Here is a 20,080-nt window from a genome sequence, read left to right on the forward strand (position 1 = left end):
AAACTCCCACAGACCTAGAAGGAATCCCAGGCCTGGCTCAGGGCTGTGTCTCTCTGGAAAGATAGCCCTCTGCCTCCAAGGGAACTGAGTAAGCTCAGAGTTTGGGTCCAGAGAGGCCAAGGCCTCCAGACCTTGTTCCCTCCTCCAGAATTACAAGGCCTCCTCCAGGAAGATCTTCCAACGAGCTTACCAACTCCACCTTGCCCTTCTATCACTAGCTTGTTATGGTCTGACTACCAGATATTGAGTCTGTAAAGGACACCTTGGCTCCTGTTTGAGAGATATGTGGTGCAGTAGGGGGAAGCCCAGTCCTTAGCATCCCAGTCCTGGGTTTGAATTTCTCAGCTTTTCTGCATCCTGGCTGTGTGGACTCCTTGAGGCTCACTTTCCTCATTGGGAACTTTAGGACTGAAAGGCTCAGTTCCAAGAGCTGTGAGGCCTAACAGTGCTAACCTGGGCTAAGTGCTGGTCCCTGTGGAGATGGGCTGGAAGAATGACTGAGGCTGCGGGGCTGAAGTGGGGTGGGGGGTGAGGTGAGCAGTGGTGGTTCTCAGGGGAGCGGCAGAAGATGTTCCTGCTCAGTCAGCAAGGCCAGCTGCCCTTCCTCAGAGGCCCCTCTGGACCGGGTCACACTCACGTCCCTCTCACAGGGGCCGGAGCCTTTCTGACTGCAGTGTCTCCCACAATTATCTACATGCTAAAGAGGCAGCTGGTCAAAACCTCCATGAGATTCTGGCTAAGGGCAGCCACCCTCGAAGTTCTCTAGGAAAACAAAATTTGTCCTCTGGGCCCCCTTCACAAGGAAAAACAAGTCAGTTCACTGTTCTGCTTCAGATGAGGCTTTGATCTTGCTCTCTGTCCCTCCCCATTCCCAAATATGGATTCAGGTGGTACCTGCCACCTCCAATGCTTCTCCTGTACATTCTCTGGATGTCCCTATGTCTGTAACCATGTCACTGGAGCCTCAAGCCAAGGTATATCAATGCACACACGTCCCCAAATTCCAATTCTGATTCTTCCTCTGTCCCCATGGGTCTCACCAACACCCTTTCCCACCGTTTGTTTTCTTCCATCATCACAACAATCCTGGGACAGATGTCCAGGAGGGCAATCCTCTCCACTTTAGAGATGAACAAACTGACCAGAGAAGCAGAGCATCTCACCATTTCCACCCAGCCCACGGGCCCCAGAGTTATCTTCCTAAAGCCAGGTGGGCCTTGTAATTTCCCTTCTCATAGCTTTCTGGCCGTTTCCCAGGGCCCAGCAAGTGAAAAGCCTGGGCTGACCTGCCCAGTGCCATCACTCCCATGTCCCTCCCTGCACCCTACACGGCATTGATCACCTGCTGTTTTTACTATCTATTTTCCCACCTCCCTGACTTCACTTGTGCCATATCCCCTTCTCTGAATGTCAAAACTGAATTAATCTACTAAGGTCCAGCTCAAATGCCACCACTTCCTTCGGAGGCCCCCTCCGCCATTCCCCAGGAGATGATCATTGCTCCTTTCTTGGCGCTTGCTGAGAGCTCTGCACTTACCTCCCTGGGTCCATCGATTTCTCTCTGCCCAGGGCTGCCAGTGGTTTGCACAAATTAGTCTCTCCCAGGGTCGATGAACAACTTGAAAGACAGAACCCCAGCACAGTCACTTGGCTCTATGACCTTAGGAAGTAACTTTCTAGTCTACTAATGGGAATAGCTTTTCCAGTGACTCACTGGAAAAGACTCTGATGCTGGGAAAGGTTGGGGGCGGGAGGAGAAGGGGACGACCGAGAATGAGAGTGAGATGGCATCACTGACTCTGTGGACATGAGTTTGAGTGAACTCCGGGAGTTGGTGATGGACAGGGAGGCCTGGCGTGCTGTGATTCATGGGGTCGCGGAGAGTCGGACACGACTGAGCGACTGAACTGAACTGAACTGAATGGGAATAGCACCAGCTTTTCCTGGTTGGGGTGAGGATTAAGCAAATCGCGTAGCTCAGTGCCTTCACTACCTGTTTGGAGAACGGTGGGGAGTGATGACCGTGAACCAAGTCAGTTACAGCTTGGGGTGACCGGGGCTCTGGAGCCCAGGAACCACTGTGCTGTTCCTGCACCACCTTCCTCCCAGGATGTCTAAATCCACCTGGGAAAACGAGATGGTTGTGGTTCTTAAAGGCAGCTACATATTGGAATCGCCAGTGACCTTTTGCATTGGAATCCCTCAGGGAGACTGCTAGAAATGCAGAGTACTAGGCTTCACCCCAAACTGTCTGAATCACCCCCCACCCTGGATGAGGTCCAGGAACCTGTGTTTTTAACAAGCTTCCCAGGGGATTCTGATGCAAGAGCTCTGGTCACACTGGGTCACAGTAAACTTGGAGGCCAGCTGGGGTGGGGACATGATATCCACACCTCCCCCTTTGCTTAGGTGACAATGGAGGTGGATCTGGGGATTAATGATGCCAATGGCCAGTGCCACTCCCACTCCCCAACCAGTCTATCTTTGAGCCCCAGCCCAGAGCTGGATACAGGGCTGATCAGCAGCCAAACTCGGTAACTGTCTCCTAGCCATCGGCAAAGTACCTGGCCAAGCCTGGGTGCTCAGCAAATATTTGTTAAGTCAACTGAACTCCTCTGGGGCCACTCCAGCAGAAGATCAAGGACCCAGCCTCTGGGCTAGACCCCAGTCCCCGTCCTCATCTGAACCTGGCTGTCTCCCCCACAGAGCCAGTGGGGACGGCCAGACGGGTATCTTGGGAGGGTGTGCGGAGTGGTGGGGGAGTGGGGGAGTGGGCAGAGGGAAAAGTCGTTCTCCAAGGAAGGGAAGCTGGGGACAGGAGTAAATGTCTGTTCCCCTCCCCGCTTAGAAATAGAGGCAGACACCAGTCAGCAAGAATTGACTGAGCTGAGACTGTGAGCTCTGACTTAGTGCTCACCCGGGCCTTTCAATCCAGCTGCACAGTAGACTATCTGAGGGGCTTTGAAAAATGCCCAGGCTTGGGCCCATATCATCTCAAAAAACCCAGAACCTCTAGGATGGTGCCCAAGCATTGATATTTCTGTAAAGCAACCCACGTAGTTCTGTTGCGTGGCTAGAATTGAAAAACTGCTGGACTGGCCCCTCCTTTCCTCTCCTTTCTTCTCCTAATTCTCGCAGCCTCACATTACCCAGACACTTATAATAATGACTGCAAATCTTGGTGAGCCCTTTCTGTGTGCCCAGCATCACACTGGTTACTGTAGGCACAGTAGGGAATAGGCTAGACTTGGCTCCTCCCTTCACAGGGCCCATGGGCTGGTGGTGAAGACAACCTAGTAATAATTCCTAATTATTGTAATACAGGGTGTTAGGGGGATGCCCCGGAGAAGCCCCTGCGTCAACTGCTGAAGTCTGGCAAGGATGAGGGAGGTCTTCTGGAGAGGGTAGAACATATGTGGAGGTCTGATGGATAGGTAGGACAGTTGGGGTTGGCCAGTGGGGAGGCAGAGAGAGAGGACTCAGTCAGGCACACATGTGGGTGCGCACTCAGTTGTGTCCGACTCTTTTTGACCAAATGGACGGTAGTCTGACAGGTTCCTCTGCCCATGGGGATTCTCTAGGCATTTCTTACGTCTCCCGAACTGGCAGGTGGGTTCTTGACCACTAGTGCCACCTGGGAAGCTCCAAGTCAGACACATGCAAAGCCTCAAAGCCTCAAACCAAGTGAGACAGCACTTGGTTCATGGAAGGCATGAAGGAAGTTCAAGTCCACTGCATTGTGGATGGAAGGATACCCATGAGAGGGGGGAAGACAGACAGGGCTAGATCACACTGAAGTTTGTAAACCATGTTAAGGAAGCCACTTTTTAAAATATTTTTTTTCTTGACTGCGCCATGTGGTATGTGGGATCTTAGTTCCCTGACCAGGGATTGAACCCAAGCCCTCAACAATGAAAGCTTGACGTCCTAACCACTGGACCTCCAGTGAATTCCCAAGGAAGCCAATTTGATCCTAAAAGTAGTAAGAAGCCAATGATGGATTTGAGAGAGGGACAAGTAGAGGTTAACGTGAACAGATTTGTGTTTCACCTGCTCTGGGGCACAGAATGAATTGTAGATGGGGCCGTGGAGGCAGGGAGACCAGTCGCGAGATGATGTAACGGTCTGGGTGGGAGATGGTGACTGCCTGGATGCAGGTGGGAGCAGCAGTGGATGTAGGTAGGTGAATTCAAGAGCTCCAGAGGAACTGGCATGAACAGGGCTCAGTGGTTACAGGAAACGGGAAGAGTGAGGGTGCCCAGGGTGATGCTTGAGTTTCTAGTTTGCAAAGCCAGGTGGGTGGGGTGCCATGTACTGAGCTGTGGTGCCAGGTCAAGGAACAGGTTGGAAAGGGAAATAAGGGTCTAGTCTGGGGCCTGTTGAGCTTGAGGATCAAAACTGTTCCAGCTATCACTGTTCCCTTTCTGACAGGTACAGAGTAGTAGCCACATAGTCATGGAGGAATGGAAATGAGATGTCCAGGGACCACCTTCTAGGTTTACAACTCCCTGTGTGACACTGGACAAGCCCCTGACCGTGACAGGGGCCCTCTGATAACAGGGCCGATGGGCCTTCCAGGCCCTGCACCACTTGGGCCTTGGAGGCCTATCCCCACCAGCAGAACTCCTGGGACTGGGCCTCAATGCCTCTCAGGGGACAAACTCTGTTGTTCTTGGTCCTCCCAGCCAGGATGTTAACCAGGAAGGGGGCCTGTGCCCCAGGGAGCCAAGGAAGTGCAAACAACTCGGAGTTGGCAGCAGCGCCCTGCTCCTCCTGCTGAGGCTTCCTCCGGGAGGTGAGCTCCAGTAGGTCCCCAGGCAACCTCGCCTCGGACTCAGGAGGCCTGGTGCCAGGGCTGTGGGGAGCTGAGCCCCAGCAAATTCTGCTTCTGCTCCTTCAAACACCAGGGCCTTCTCTCCTCCTCATCTCACTCTCCTGCATGCCCCAGAGCTAAGATTGCTAGATTCAGGAGAAAAAAAGGATACCCATTTAATTTCAGTTTCAGATAAACATTAAAATATTGTTTAATATAAAGTCCCAGGCAATATATGGAACTTACTTACACTCAGAAATAAACTTGGCACTTATCTGAATTTCAAATTGAGCTGGACATCCTGTACTTTTATCTGGCAGTCCTACCCAGAGAAGATGTAGGAGCCAGCCAACAGCCAAATGAGAGGAAGGGGCTGGTTCTTCAGCCCCTGCCCCCTACCCCGCTCCACTGACTCCAACGGAGGGCTGGTGAGAACTTGTCATTCCCCGATCCTTGGCAAGCTGCATGCTTCACCAGATGTTAGGGCTGGCTTTGGAGCCAGGGTATCTTTGGAAAGGTGTCACGTCTAATTAACCTAATAAGTAGGTTGTAAGCTCAGGCCGGAACCAGCAGAGGATTCACCCTGACAGATGGGGAGGAGTGGGTCACACCTGCTGCAGGCGCCTGCCAAGAAGCCACTGGTATGGCCTGCGGAAGAACTAATAGGAGGCTTTGACTCTACATCAGATACGAGGCAAGCAGAAGTTACACCAACATCATATTAACAGTGATAATAACCACCATTTACGGAGCCCTTACTATGTGCCAAGCACTGAGCAAGCATTATCTCATTTAATTCTCACAACTCTAGAAGGCAAAGGCTATTATTATGCCCATTTAACAGATGATGAAACTGAGGCCGCAAGAGTTTGAGCAACTTGCCCAAAGTCACATAGCTAGAAAAGGGTAGAAATGGGGATTCCAACAGCCATTTGGACTCGAGTCTGTGCTTTTAGCTGCTGACTCCTTGGTTCCTTCCCCACCTCTTCTCCTCACCCCCAATCATTTCCAAAACATTTGGTGAAAGACATACATGGTGAGATGAAAAGAAACTCCATTTGTCCCTTCCATCAACTTTTTAAATTATTTATTTATTTATTTGGTTGTACCAGATCTTCGTTGCAGCATGCAGGATCTTTAGTTGTGGCATGTGGGATCTAGTTCCCTAACCGGGAAACGAACCTGGGGCCCCTACACTGGGGAGCTCAGAATCCCAGCCATTGGACCACCAGGGAAGTCCCTTCCACTAACTTCTGAATCATTGTCTGTGTTTAAGACATGTGGTAGTCTAATGGGAGAGACAGGTATCAATAAATCATTATTAAAGAAATGAAACAATAATGTTTAATGGGTCTTTCCTGGTGGGTTAGTGGTAAAGAATCCACCTGCCATTGCAGGAGACACATGTTCAATCCCTGGTCTGGGAATATCCCACATACCGTGGAGCAACTAAGCCTCTGTACTACAATTAATGAGCCTGTGCTCTGGAGCCGCATTCCAAAAGCTGCAACTACGGAGCCCAAGTGCCACAACAACTGAAGCCCTCGCACCCTAGAGCCTGGGCTCTGCAATAAAAGAAGCCGTCACAATGTGAAGCCCGCACACTGCAACGAAGAGTCCCGGCTTGCTGCAACTAGCGAAAACCCATGAAACGATGAAGACCCAGCATAGCCAAAGATAAAAACTAAGTTAAAAAAATGTTTAATGAAACAGCATGAGTGCTATAACACAGGCTGCTATCAAGAGAAGCAGTAAAACATGGTGGTCAAAGGGTAACTTACTTTGTTTCTTTGCACCTCAGTTTCCCTGTCTGCAAAATGGGAGTAATACTACCCACTTTACCACATTGTAAGGGTTAAATGAATTAACACTTGAAAAGCACTTGGATAGTGCCTGGCGTGTAGTAAGGACTCTATTCAAGAAGTACTTTCTGAATGACTGCAAAGTTCCAAACACTGGTCTCAGCTATTGGGACACATCAGCAAACAAAACAGATTAAAAAACCCTGCCTTTGTAGAATTTGTACTATCGCTTACCTTCTCTTGACAGCTATCATTGTTTTTATGTGACCTATTATTACATAAATAATATTACCTGTTAGCATTTTTAAATGCTATTTTAGGTGATTTGTTATTACTTAATAAATCATGCTCTGTTGATCTTCAGAGGGCACAAAGCAGAGAAATATCGAATCCTCTGAGTTGGCCCAAGGACATTTCCTATGGTTTCAGAGGTGGGCGGGTGACTTCATTTTAAACCCCTACTGGGTCTGGAGATGGGGCTTAAGGCGGTTGATAACCTACCAACCCCAAGGCACATCAGTTGAAAAGCTGGGGAGTAACAGGTCCTGCAGGATCAGGGTTTGGGGGAGCCCAGGAGTCAGCAGGGGATGGAGAGAGAAAACCTGGGCATGGAGAGTTGGGGTGGTTTGCCTGCAGAGGCGGGGAGGGTGGGTGTCGGTCTTTCCCTGAGAATCCTTGTGCAACGCTGGTCTCAGGAAAAAGCCTGGCCTGAGTAGGTGGCTAAAGTCCATAAAGGCTAAGGGGGGCAAGTGAACTTGGCTTTGGGAGAAAGGAGGAAATCTGCCACCGCTTCTGGCAGCCCTGATGAACTGCTAAAAACAGGGCTCCAGCCACGGGCCTCTCCATAATCCAGGGCCCCACAGACTTCTAGGCCTTCGTCCTTGGCCCCCCGGCCCTGCCCCCCAGCCCTGTTGCACACCTGTTCAGCAGAGAATGACTTTTGACTTGTCACCTGTCATGCTGCCAGACTGCTCCAGAGGGTGGGGAGGGCCCCGGAAGCTCTGTGGGAAAACCGAAGCTGTTGTGTAGATTAGAAGGGGGAGAAGGGGGAGGCAGGTGTGTCTGGGAGAGCCCCGGGGACCAGGTGCCCTGTTCTCACGCTCTCATTGTCTGGAAACAGAAGGAGCCCCTGGCTGAGAGCAGGGATGTCACATGTCCAGCTGGGTGGCCCCCTCCCCCAGCCTGTGTGCCAGATATGGGGCTTGCGGTCCTGCAGGGTGTTTAATTCATAGTCAATGAGGGCCAGGGAGGCCTCTGGGACTGTTTTTGTTTAGAAGCACACATTTGAAACTTATTGTTAACGGGCAGTATCTTCGGCCCTGGGGATGTGCGGGAATTCTGGCCCGCTGCTAGCTGGAAACGCACATGTGTAAGTGCAGCCGTGTGCTTGTGTCCAGGAGGGCATGTCTGGTTTGCATGCCTCACTTATCTCTGGATAAAGCTGTGCGTACATGACTGTGAGTCTGTGTACGTACATGAGTATGGTCTGTATGTTGGTTTGGGGTGAGCAGGAAGGACTCTACAGAGCAAGTCTGAAAATGTCAGTTCCCTGGGTCTCCTCCCAGCTGGGCCTCTCATGGAATGCGCCTTTAGGGGTCTTGCTCTGTGGGCCTCCCCTGCCACAGAACCTGTTACTCGAGCTCCACCGGCTGGCGCTGGTGATCCTGAGGATGCCGGGTTCTCAGCACAGTGGCCTGGACTGGGGAGATGATCTGGAGCCCGGGAAACCTCCGTGGACGGGCACAGGGTCACAGGATGCAGCCCATGACCAGCTAATTGGTCCCTTAGCCGGGGCCCAGGAGCTAATGTCCTGGCACTGCCACCCCTGTTCCCAGCCACACCCTTTAAAACAGGCTGCTCCAGGGATAGAAAGAGAAGCTCAGCCAGCCTACAGGCCCACCCAACCAGCAGCCAGGCCAGGAAATAAATCAGTGTTCAGTGCTCAACCCAAACTCCTGGTTCTGGCCTGCTCTGTCCACTTCCTGTTGGAGGCAGAGCCTTTAGGCCTCCGAACCTCATGTTGAAAAAGTGACATTTTTGGAGAAGCTGCCCAGCATGGAAGTTGGCAGGGAGGGGGTTGAGGGTGGTAGCCATCCCCGAGTCTCCAGAAACAAACGGGGGACTCTCCTGGCAGTCCAGCAGTTGAAACTCTGTGCTCCCAATGCAAGGGGCACAAGTTCAGTCCCTGGTCGGGGAAGTAAGATCCACATGCCACACGATTTGGCCCAAAACGAACAAACAAGCCAACCAGAAAATTTCAAGCCACCCACCCATTTCTGCTCCGACTTCCTCTGTCTCCATCTCTTCCTCTCATTCCCGGGCTGGTTGTCCTGTTGGAGAAACTGTAGCACAAATGCTCTCCAGTGGAACTTTCTGCAGTGACGGAAAGACTCTCTACCTGTGCTGTCCAGCAGGGTAGCTGCCAGGCCACCGTACGTGGCTACTGAGGACCTGAACTGTGGCTAGCGTGATTGAGGAACTGGGTTTTTCATTTCATTTCATTTTGGAAAGCACAGCTCTAGTAAACCAGTTCCTGCAGAAGAGACGAAAAATGGGGTCGCCTCCAAGATGCATGTTTGATGCTGTTTCAATGCCAAGTTCTTCCGTGTCCATCTTCTTTGGAGCCTCCCAGCAACACTGCTGGGCCAGGGCAGGAACTACTAGTCCCCCTGCACAGAGGGCCAGATGACTTGCCCAAGGTCTCCCTATCAGAAACAGGGAGGTAGAACAGCCCAGGTCTTCTAGTTCTAGATGTAGGACTCTCTCCATCACTAGCCTCTTTCTAGCAGACCTGCAGTCGGGCACTGAGAACAAAAAACAACACCTGATGCAAGAAGTTCAGTCCAGGTTTGACCTGTAGAGAAGAGGTTTCAAGGGTGCTATTGGAACTTCAGTTTCTCACTCTTTGTAGATGAGGAGAGGGAAATATGTATGTGTCTAGGGGTACTTGTATGCCAGACGCTGTGTTAGGTTCTTTACAAAGCTTAGCTCTTAACCTTTGCAAGGTCAGTTGTTCTCCCCCATTTTACAGATGGGGAAATAGAGGCTCAGGGAGATGACTCAAGTTGTCCAAAGTCATACAGCATACAAGTGATGGAGCTGGGCTTTCAACTGGGCACTTTGGCTCTGCAGATTTCTCTTCCACTCATCTGGTAAAGAACCCACCTGCCAATGCAGGAGAAGCAAAAGATGCTGGTTCGACCCCTGGGTCAGGAAGATACCCTGGAGGAGGACATGGCAACCCACTCCAGTATTCTTGCCTGGAGAATCCTATGGACAGAAGAGCCTGGTATGCTAATAAAGCCCATGGGGTTACAAAGAGTCGGACATGGCTGAGTTACTGACACACACCATCTGGTTTGGGATGTAGGCCTGATTTAGAAAAAACTGATTGTGTGAGTCAGATGGCACTCTGAACCGGGCCCCCACTGTGTGCATATCTGTAGCTTAGGCTCCTCGGGGATGAGGGGAAGAACAAGGCCCCCTGGACCCCAGTCCTGGAAACCTACTGTCTTTGCTCAATAAACTGACACAAGTGAGCCAAGTATTGGCCCACAAACAAAGAAAAGGGAAAAGGGACTGAAGTGGCCTGAGTGAGCCAGCTGGTTCTGATCTGCCTGGAAAGACTTCTCCAAGGAAGAGAGAAGCGTCTTAGTCAGTGATTCAGCTGCCTGGCTCACCCAGGCCCCTCCAGTCCCTTTCAGCATTTCCAAGGGCAGCTTCCTGACCCATTTGTTTCAAGTATGGGTTGTAACAAAGTATTTGAAACTCAGTGGCTTAAAAGGACAACAGTTCATGTTCCAGCAGCCCAGGCAGGGCTTGGTGGGGACAGCTCACGTCTACTCACAGGGCATCAGCTGGAACTGTTCTTCTGTTTGTCTTTCTGGGGGAAAATAGGTCATGTGTGTGTCTGCATCAGGCTGGCTGAGGGGCTGACAGGCCCGGGCTTAGTGGGAACACTGGGATGGCTGGGTTTCTCTCCTTCAGTGTCAGGCCAGCCCCCTGCACTTAACCCCTCCAGAGAAGAGCTGGACTTACCCAGAAGCTGAGGGCCCTGAAGAAGCTGCAAGGCCTTTAACACTGAGGCCCAGAAAGAAAGAAGAACAGACCCTATCTCCTGGGGTCATTCTGAGGTTGCAGGACGGGACGTGTGTGCAGACCTAACCTGGGGTCTGGACTATTGCCAGCAGCTTGCTCTGGTGCTGTGTGTCTAAAGCACCGGTTTCGGCCTCCCTGACCTGGGTACGTGATGAAGCCCTACTGAGCCTTTTAGTTTTATCTTCAAAGCTCCTCCTTTTTAAGTCCCCTCACTAACTGAATGGCACTTCACCAAATACACCTGTACCTTGGGACCTCTCCCCGCTCTGCTCCCTGCCCCGCATGCCTGTCCTCCAGGCACCCCTCCAGCCCATTCTCCATCAGCTGCTTTCCTCCCAGGACTCTTCCTGACCCCCTGCCCCAGAGCTGGCTTCCTCCGCTCTTCCCCACTCATTCACAGGTCACAGTGGCTCACCCGGACAGTGGAGGCAGGCAGGGCCCAAAGCTTATAGAGTCCTTCTCAGCAGCCCTGTGGAAAAGACTGCAAGGGGGTCTGGCCTTGATAATGACAGTGGACCCCAGTGATCATACGCAAGGGCTCTGGAGCCAGGCTCTGTGGTTCAGATCCCACATACAACTTAACTGTTCAGTATTGTCTCATCTGTACAGTAGGGATAGAACAGCACCTAGCTCCTCGGGTTTGTTGCAAGAGTTCAATGAGAAAATGACATGGATGGCACCTGTGTTCTATGTGGGGTGAATGAATGCTCCATAGTCATTGCTCTTACCTTATTAATGCATGCTGCTCTTAGGCCTGGCTGTGAATATCTGACCCCCTGAGAACAAGGGAACCAAGGCTGACCCCACTGTGACCTTCTGTCAGCTCCTCCCTCCCCCAGCCCCTCGAGCCCAGCTGGAATCACTGTGCCAGGTGTCATGAGGTGCCCTGTGGCTTAGCTCCCAGTTCCCAACCCTCTCGTCAGTGCCTCCCTGCCTGGACCTGCCCAGCCACTGACCCCAGGCCATCTGAGAGGTGTGAGCAGGAGGCCACGGTCCTCCAGCAGCCCAGGCTCCATGTGTCACAGGAAAGAGAGATCTGACACACCCCCTTTCCTGGCTGGGCACTGCTCTTTCCCTTCTCCAGGTAGGTCTGGCAAGGGGGGCTGTGGAATAAAGCGAGGTCTGGGCCCCTTTCCCAAATCTGGCTGGTGACTCAGTGTTAAGCTCATACCATTTGTCCCTGGGCCCTGAGACAAGTTTCGGGAGTGTCAGCCTCAGAGTATGAGGTGGGCCTGCCTAGTTATCTAGTCAGTCAGTCACTTTTGTTGTTCTTTCTTTTCTTCATTCCACAGAGACTCCTTGAGCACCTACTCTGTACAGATACTCTTCTAGATACTGAGGATATAGACAGAGCAGGACTGATTAAAGTGGAGCCTGGGAGAAGTGTGCCAGGCCTGTGAGTGAGCAGCCACTTTGTGGCCTTGAGTCCTGCGGGGCCTGTTTGGTCCTCTCCCTCACATCTACCCATGCCAGGCACAGGGGCAGAATATAATCTCCGGACTCCACAGTCAGAATCCAGTCCTGGCTGTGCCTCTTACTCACTGAATAATGACTTGGCTCAACTCTCGAATCCTCAGTGTCCTCATCTGCAAAGTGGGTGCACCATTAAGAGGGCCATGGAAGCAACAGCTGCCAAGGATTCAACACTGCGGCAGAAGCTTCTTGCAACACACCAGATGGCCTTCGTCCACCCACTGCCATCATCTGCCACCATCTCCCACCTTGCTGGGCTGGAATCTTGCCCTTCCTTCTGACTTCCTGGGCAGGATGCAGTTTGCTGACAGTAGCCAAGTCGCCTTCTGGACCCCGGAGGATGCCGGAGACCTTTCCTGTGAGCCATTTGCCCCCTGATGCAGGGGTCACAGAGGTCTTCAGACCTGAGATCAGAGAAAGATGAGGAGGAGGGTGACAGAGGCCATATTTTAGGGGCTTGTCCCAGCTGTTAGCAGGGATTCCTTCTCCATCAAGGACAGATGGGACCAGCCCTCCAGAGTCGGGATGGATTGGGCACCTGGGTGGAAGCTGACACCAAGGGTGAGAAATTCATGTGACCCTGTCATCTCCCGTCATGAGACTCCCACACTCTTCTTCCTGCAGCCAGGAAATGAAGTGACAGGTCACTCTGAGGGGCAACTGGAGACAGGCCACCTCCGTAACATTTATTTAGAGCTGGCAGCCCTGTCTCCTTCCTAAAGGGCCTAAGGGACTGCTCTGACATTTGCAGGAGGACTACTGGCTAACCAGGCCTTTCTGCATTCATACCATCATCAAATTCCCACAAGAACTTCCCTTTCAGTGATGAGGAAACTGATGCTCAGAGAAGTAAAGAAACTTGCTGATGTTACCCAGCTAGTCCAAGGTAGGGAGGTCTAAGGAATCCAGTTCCTCTGACTGTTAATTTTTAAATGCAGATATGACAGGACGTCAACAAACTGAAACCATAAATCTATCAAAAGACAGAGAGAGCAATGTTCTTAACTTCCAGGAGTACCTTCTGAGAGGAGGATGTACATAATGCATTTATAATGCCAACAAATGAGGTCAATAGTTTCTGAAGGGATATATAAGAAGCCATGAATAGCATGGACCTTTGGGAGGAGAAACTGGTATAGGGGGAGGGATAATGAGAGCATTTTGCATCTCATTCAATGTCTTCCTGTAGCACTGGCACGATTTTCCGTGAGCATTTAATAAGCAGAAGTAACGGGTCATTGACTAGTAGGAGTATGGATCATTTTTCATTGTCTTCCTGATTTTTTTCTGAGATAGAAAAAGAAAAAGGGAATTTCCTGACAGTCCAGTGGTTAGGATTCCAAGCTTCTAATGCAGAGGGCCATGGGTTTGATTCCTGGTTGGGGAACTAAGATCCTGCATACCACAGGCATGGCCAAAAAAACAAAACCAAAAACAGAATTATATTTGTTTTTAAAAAAAAAGACATTGAGAAGTTAATAAAAACTGAATCCCAAGAAAATTTCACAAATACATTTATTTGTACAATTGAGAACTCTTTGGGACTTCCCTGGCAGACCAGCGGTTAAGAGTTCATGTTCCAATGCATGAGGTATGGGCTTGATCCCTGGCTGGAGAGCTAAGATCCTACATGCTTTGGGGCCAAAAAGCCAAAGCATAAAACTGAATCAATACTGTAACAAATTCAATAAAGACTTTAAAAATGGTCCACATAAAAAGGAAAAAACAAAACAAAGCAAATATTTGTTTAAAAAAAAACAACAAACTCTTTCTGGGGATGATCAGAGGAAATAAATTATTCTTAAAAGCCAAGCTATACCAAGATTTTCATGACTAAAAGCAGGATATAGTTCTCTGATATCTGCATTGAAACTGCTGTCTTCAATAATTAAACATGGAAAAACTAAGACGTAGGCTAATGCAGTTTCTGGAATGAAACATTTCATTTTACTTTGAGCTCCATGCCTTAAATGGAACCTGGAACACAGTAGACACCCCCCAAAATCCATTGGTTAATGGATAATTGACTTGTGCTCACTGGATCCTGAAGCAGGTACCCAGTCAATACCTGCTAATGGAAATCAATAATAAAATGCTATCCTTCTCAACCACTATCCCTGGATCCCGGCTTTGACCCTCATCCAGGGTGAGTGTCATCAGCCTTGGGCAAGGTTGGGGGACTCTGAGCTCCCCTCCCTAACAAAAGGAAAGGAATTGACCCCATCACTGTCCCGTGTCTGGGAGTGGTGAGCACAGGCAGGTCTTCCCTTCCCGATTGCTCTGTCAATACAGTGTACAGAGGCTGTGCAGGCTAGCCTCATTCAATATTTACTACCCTTTCCCAGCCTACCCTGCCTCCTGCTAACACAGGCAGGCATGCAGAGGACCAGACTGAAATCCCCATTCTCACATCTCTCTAGGAGCCAGAATCCAGCCCCACAGGGGTCCTCTCCTCCGACCCAGGAGATGAGCTAGCATCGTGGGCCTGCCATGGCCTTGAAAACAACACAGCTCCACCTGAGTGCACCATCTTCCTCCAAACCAGTCTTTTTCAGCTTCCCTCTCTGACACAATCTCACATTCCCCCCATCAGCCCCTCCTACAGCCTCCATCTCCAGCCCACTCCTCAAATCCATTCTCCAGTCTCTGGGTGTTAAGAGCGCTTCCTCTACCAGGCCCACATTTTCATTCCCCCCCAGTCTTACTGACAGCCCTTTCACCAGTCATCTCATGCCCAGACCATAGCCGTAGACCCCTAACTTGTCTTCCTGCTCCCAGGCCCTCTGTCTCCAAGCCAGCCTGCAAAGAGATGCAGTTGAATTAAAGTAGAGAACCCTTTCCATCCATGCACCATCCCACCCAGAAATAGCTAAGAGCTTCCAGTTGCCTTTAGAGCTGGGTCTTACTTGCTCACCAACATCCATTCAACTTGACCAACATCATATATCACACTCACTTGGGACCAGGTACTATTTGGTCCAAGTGCTTGCAAACGTGAATTTACTTAAACCTCATAAAATGAGGTCAGTACTGTTATGATCACTGCTTTACAGATGGGGAAACAGGCATGAAGACGTAAAGTAAGCTAAGATCACATCGTTAGTACATGACAGAAAGCAAATTTGAATCCAGCTGGTCTAGCTCTAGGGGCTTCCCAGGTGGCACTTGTGGTAAAGAACCCGTCTGCCAATGCAGGAGACATAAGAGACACAGGTTCAACCCCTGGGCGGGGAAGACTCCCCTGGAGGAGGGCATGGCAACCCACTCTAGTATTCTTGCCTGGAGAATCCCATGTAGCTCTCTAGGCTCCGGTCCATAGGGTCACAAAGAGTCAGACATGACTGAAGCAACTTAGCATGCACACAAGCAGCCTGTCTAGCTCTGAAGTCCTCGTTCCTGTCCTTGGTTGTCTGTGGCGAGGATGCGTGGACAACATCCCCCTTGTTTTCCCGAACTTCTCTGCCAACCCCTGGGATTCGTGAGCTGATGAGCTTGGGCGTCCTCTGCTCCTTTTCTTCCCTCGAGGATGCCTTTGCTCTGCTTCCCTCCCCCTCGCTCCCCACCCGCTCTGCTCTGTCCAAGTTTTTGCCCTCTCAAGGCTAAGTTCAGCCCGCTTCCCTGACTCCTCCGCCCTCCAGCTTCACCCACATCTCCTGTGACTTTCCTCCAGCCCTCTTCTGGTGTTCTGGTCCACAGTCTGTATTGTCCTCCCTCTGTGGGGTCCAAGTAGAATCTATCTCCCCCATTCCATGACGGCCAAGGGAGAGCATGTTGCAATTCTCACTCATCTCCCATCACAACCCATCGCCAGAGGGAGCAGGGAGAACAGAGGGAGCCAGTGAAACTAGACCAATAGTGAGGCAACCACAGGAGAGGAGGGTGAGGGCTTCTCGGAGGAGGTGGACTTGCACGAACTCATCAGGCCCTGCGAGGAGTGAAGGGAAGGTCCTGGGGATTAGCCTGCTTCTGCCGCTCCATCACCCCTCCTCATCAAATGCCTGGCACCCTTCTCCTCATTCCTGTCCTGGGGCATTTGTGGCAGAAATGCTTTTCCCAAGGTGCTTGCGAGACAGATTCTTCAAGAGTAACCTTCTCTTCAAGCCTTTCCCTGACTGTTCTCTGTCATGTTGCTAGTTCCTTCTTTCTTTCCTCTCTCTCTCCATTGCCCTGTTTGATTGTTCTTTCTGACATTTCTCAGTTCCCAATGGTCTTTACTTTTTTTCTTTGCTCTTGTTGGTGGCTCCCACCAGCCCATTTAAATAGGTCTCCCTTCTTCACCTCTGAATTCCAGCAGTTTGTGCAGCCCTGGCACATAGTAAGTCATTAATAAATATTTATTGAATGAAGAATAAATGAGGAGCCAAATAAGAGCATCTTGTTTGCTGTGGACCAACACAATAGGCCTGTGGTTCTCCCACCCTCTGGTTGGGAAAGACCACTTGGGCCCGCACGTGGCTGCAACACAAGACCTCCCTCAGACCAATGCCTTTGGCAAGACCCCAGTGAGGCACTGGGGGCCAATGGGGGCAGTCAGGACATAGGGGCTGGGGATAAGGGTTGTCTTGGTACCCAGAGTTTCTAGTGAAACGGGTGTCTTTGGTTTCAGTCCTGAGGCAAATCTTTCATATGTGTAGGTCATTTAGACCATTGTGGTAGACAGGATTAGTTTAAAGTAGGTATAACTTTCTTAACCAACCATTTTCTTACTGGACTCTTATATAAGGCCCAAAAGGTCAGTTGGAATCTGTTTTAAAGGAAGATGAAGTAGAGGTTCAAAAATATTAAACTCCTCAACAAAAATTACTCAGTTCGATGCTCCTGTCTTAGATCAGAATATCATTGAATGATGTCTGATCATTTAATTCTTATTGGGGGTAAAGGGGCTATTTGTGTAGAAGAGACTAAGAATAGGAGGTATCAATACTATTTAACCCACGTTGCTATCTAACCCTCATCAAGCTATTTCTATGTGCCAGAGAGTTTTCTGAGATAGTTACATGTAGAAACTGATTGAATCCTGACACTGCCTTGTGAGAAAGGACCAATTGTAATACTTAATTAACAGATGGAGAAACTGAGACACAGAGTATGCAACTCACCTATGGACATGGAGCTAAGTAGTGGATGTGATAGCAATAGTATGTGTCAGCAAAAAACCGTTTATTTCCCACCCTCTTCCAATGAGGCTGCGACTTGTTCTAGCCAATGAAATATGAGCAGAAGAGACATCTGTCACGCCCAAAGGGAGGCCAGTGAAAAACCCAGGCATGAGTCTCTAGGCTGTCCTTTCCCCTGACATGAAACAGTGGTGATGTGCCTACAGCATCTTCAACCACTTGGATCCCTAAGTCACTGTGTGGAGCAGAGTACCTACTCTGCTGCCCGACATGGGACATGCAGCTTGGGAAAAAATAAACTTGCATTATGTCAACCACAGAAATCTGGGGGATTGTCTATCACCATGTATCTCCTAGTGAGACAGTAGCGGATCAAGGCTCAACCAGCTCAGTCTCAACTGGGAATTCTAAAGCTCAACCCTTAAAGTATCTTGGTATGAATCTTACCTAGTGGTGGCCACCAAAATCCCCAGAACAAATCCGTCACTTCTCTCCTTCCCCTGCATGCCACGAATTTGGGGAGGACACAGCTCATGGAACCCCTGTGCGTGTTAAGGCCCTTATTAGTAACACACGCTGTCCATTTGGTTCCAGCGGAGCCTGGAACCAGCCTGGCCAGTGAGAGTGCCGAATCCTCCTACCTCAGTGACTGCACAAACTCTGGTTGGTGCAGAGAGGGCAAAACCCAGGGCTTGTGTAGGACTTACCAGGGCAAGAAGCACTCTCTCTTCTGCTCATCCTTAAGGGGTGGTGGCCTGAGCCGATGGCCATTTTGCCACCCCATGGGACCTAGGTCTGAAACCAAGCCCCATGCTGAGTGCTGACCTGAAAGGTCAGACCCAATGGTGCCATCTGAAGCACTGGACTCAGCTGGGTCTGAGACCAGCTCAACTCAAATGTCTGTGGTTGACCAAAGCAGTTTAAATGGAAATTTTCTGTCACTTGCAACCAAAAGGTTCTGAGTGGGATGTCACTGCTCGCTGTGGCTCTGTCGTGCTGCAGAGCACTGTGTGTTCTGGATGGAGGCAGGAGAGATGCCCTGGGACCCAGGAGCAGGGGGCACCATTAATAGTCAGATTTCTGGAAGAGATGGTGGGCTGAGGTGCTGGCAGGATGCCTGTGTAGAGGTGCCTGGCAGGTGGGGAAGGAAGAGTGGATGCCAGTCTGAAGGGTGCTAGAGCCTCTGATGCAGATGAGGGAGACAGCCGCTGAGTGTGTGGGAGGATGTGACCATGGGTGGGGTCAGAAAGAGAACAGAAAGGAGAATGGAGTCCAGACCTCAGGGAGTGGGACCCTCACTACAATAGAGAAAGAGTTCAGTGGAAGGTGCGTGTGTGGCCTGGGGCCAGCTTCTGAGCTACTCTCGTCTCTTTTTCTAGTTAAATATTTGAGTTCACGGACTCCCTGTGCCATGTTGCAGTGAGGATGGAGGTTGCAGGGCCAGCCCATCTCTGAGTGCCAGAGCTCAGCCCGGCTGAGCTGGTATTAAGTGGGGAAGAAAGGTAGAGGATATAGCATGAATGTGAAAGGAGAGGCCTGTCCAGGAAGGGCTGCTTTCTTCCTGGTGTACCCCAAACACGGCTCTCATGGCCTGTTCTTCTGAAATTGCCTGTTGCCACCCGAGTCCCTCAGGTGAGAAGCAAGACCTGTTCTCTTTGTATCCCAGAGGCCAGCTGGTACAGGGCTGCCACAGGGTAGGCACTGGGGGAGTGTTGAGGGCAGGGGGTGGTCGGGGAATGGAAGGAGGACTAGCTGCCCCACTGACCTCTACAGAGGAGGAGGAGGAGAGCCCAAGAAGAGGCCATGCAATTTGCCTCCTGAGAAGCCACTGGTGGGATTTCCCCGGCGGCCCAGCGGTTAAGAATCTGCCTTCCAATGTGGGGGACACGGGTTCGACCCCTGGTCAGGGAAGTAAGATTCCACATTCTGGGGGCAACTAAGTCCACAGGCTGCAACTACTGAGCCTGAGAGTGGCACACCACAACAAAAACAAGCAAATAAACAAAAACTTTAAAAAAAAACAACTCACTGGTGGCTGTTGGGCTTTGTAGTGTTGACCTAGGATCTGCAGCCTTTCCATGTGTCCCTCTCCTTCCAAAAGTCACTGCCCGCCAGCAGCAAGTGAAAGGAACTGGGGGACAGGGGAGCCTGCGCCTCTCACTGAGTTTCCCAGGGGCAGCCCAGACTGGTCACCAGCTGGTGGGTAGCCAAGACTGCTGCCCCCTCAATGTGGTGGGGGCTCTAATCTCAACCGCTGGAAGAATCCGACACCTTGGACCCCGTTTTATCTCTTCCGGGGCAGTCCAGCAGGCAAAGATGCTCCAAACAGCAGCTGGGTTGGTCCCCAGGAGGGCCATGCTTGTATCAGTGATGGTGGTACCAAGGCCAGCCCCCAGGAAACCTGCATCTTGAGGATCTTGAGTGATGTGGGAGGGTTAATCTGATGTGGACTGGGGCAGAGATGCCTCAGAGAACCCTCTGCTCCTAGGAGAATCCTCCATTTCTCAGTCCCCACGTTGCAAAACTTCGCTGGCCTTGCAGCCCTGCATTCCACCCTTGGGGTTGCTGCAAGTCCTCCTTTAAGATGAAAACACCCACCCTGGGTGGAACACATTCACTGCAGAGAATAAAAAATAGCCCCACAGCTGTGGCCTTGAGACACAGGCAGAAGGGAACCGGCTGGAAGGGAAGATGCAGAAGAAGTGGAAATGGACCTCAGCAAATCTTTCCCTCCTTCACAATGCTGTCTCCTCACAGTGGGGTGGGGCTGAGCTTCC

This window comes from Moschus berezovskii, chromosome 12 (genome assembly GCF_049115385.1).
Source record: "Moschus berezovskii isolate FMDL1 chromosome 12, NW_MosBer_1.0, whole genome shotgun sequence".
Classification (NCBI taxonomy): Eukaryota; Metazoa; Chordata; class Mammalia; order Artiodactyla; family Moschidae; genus Moschus; species Moschus berezovskii.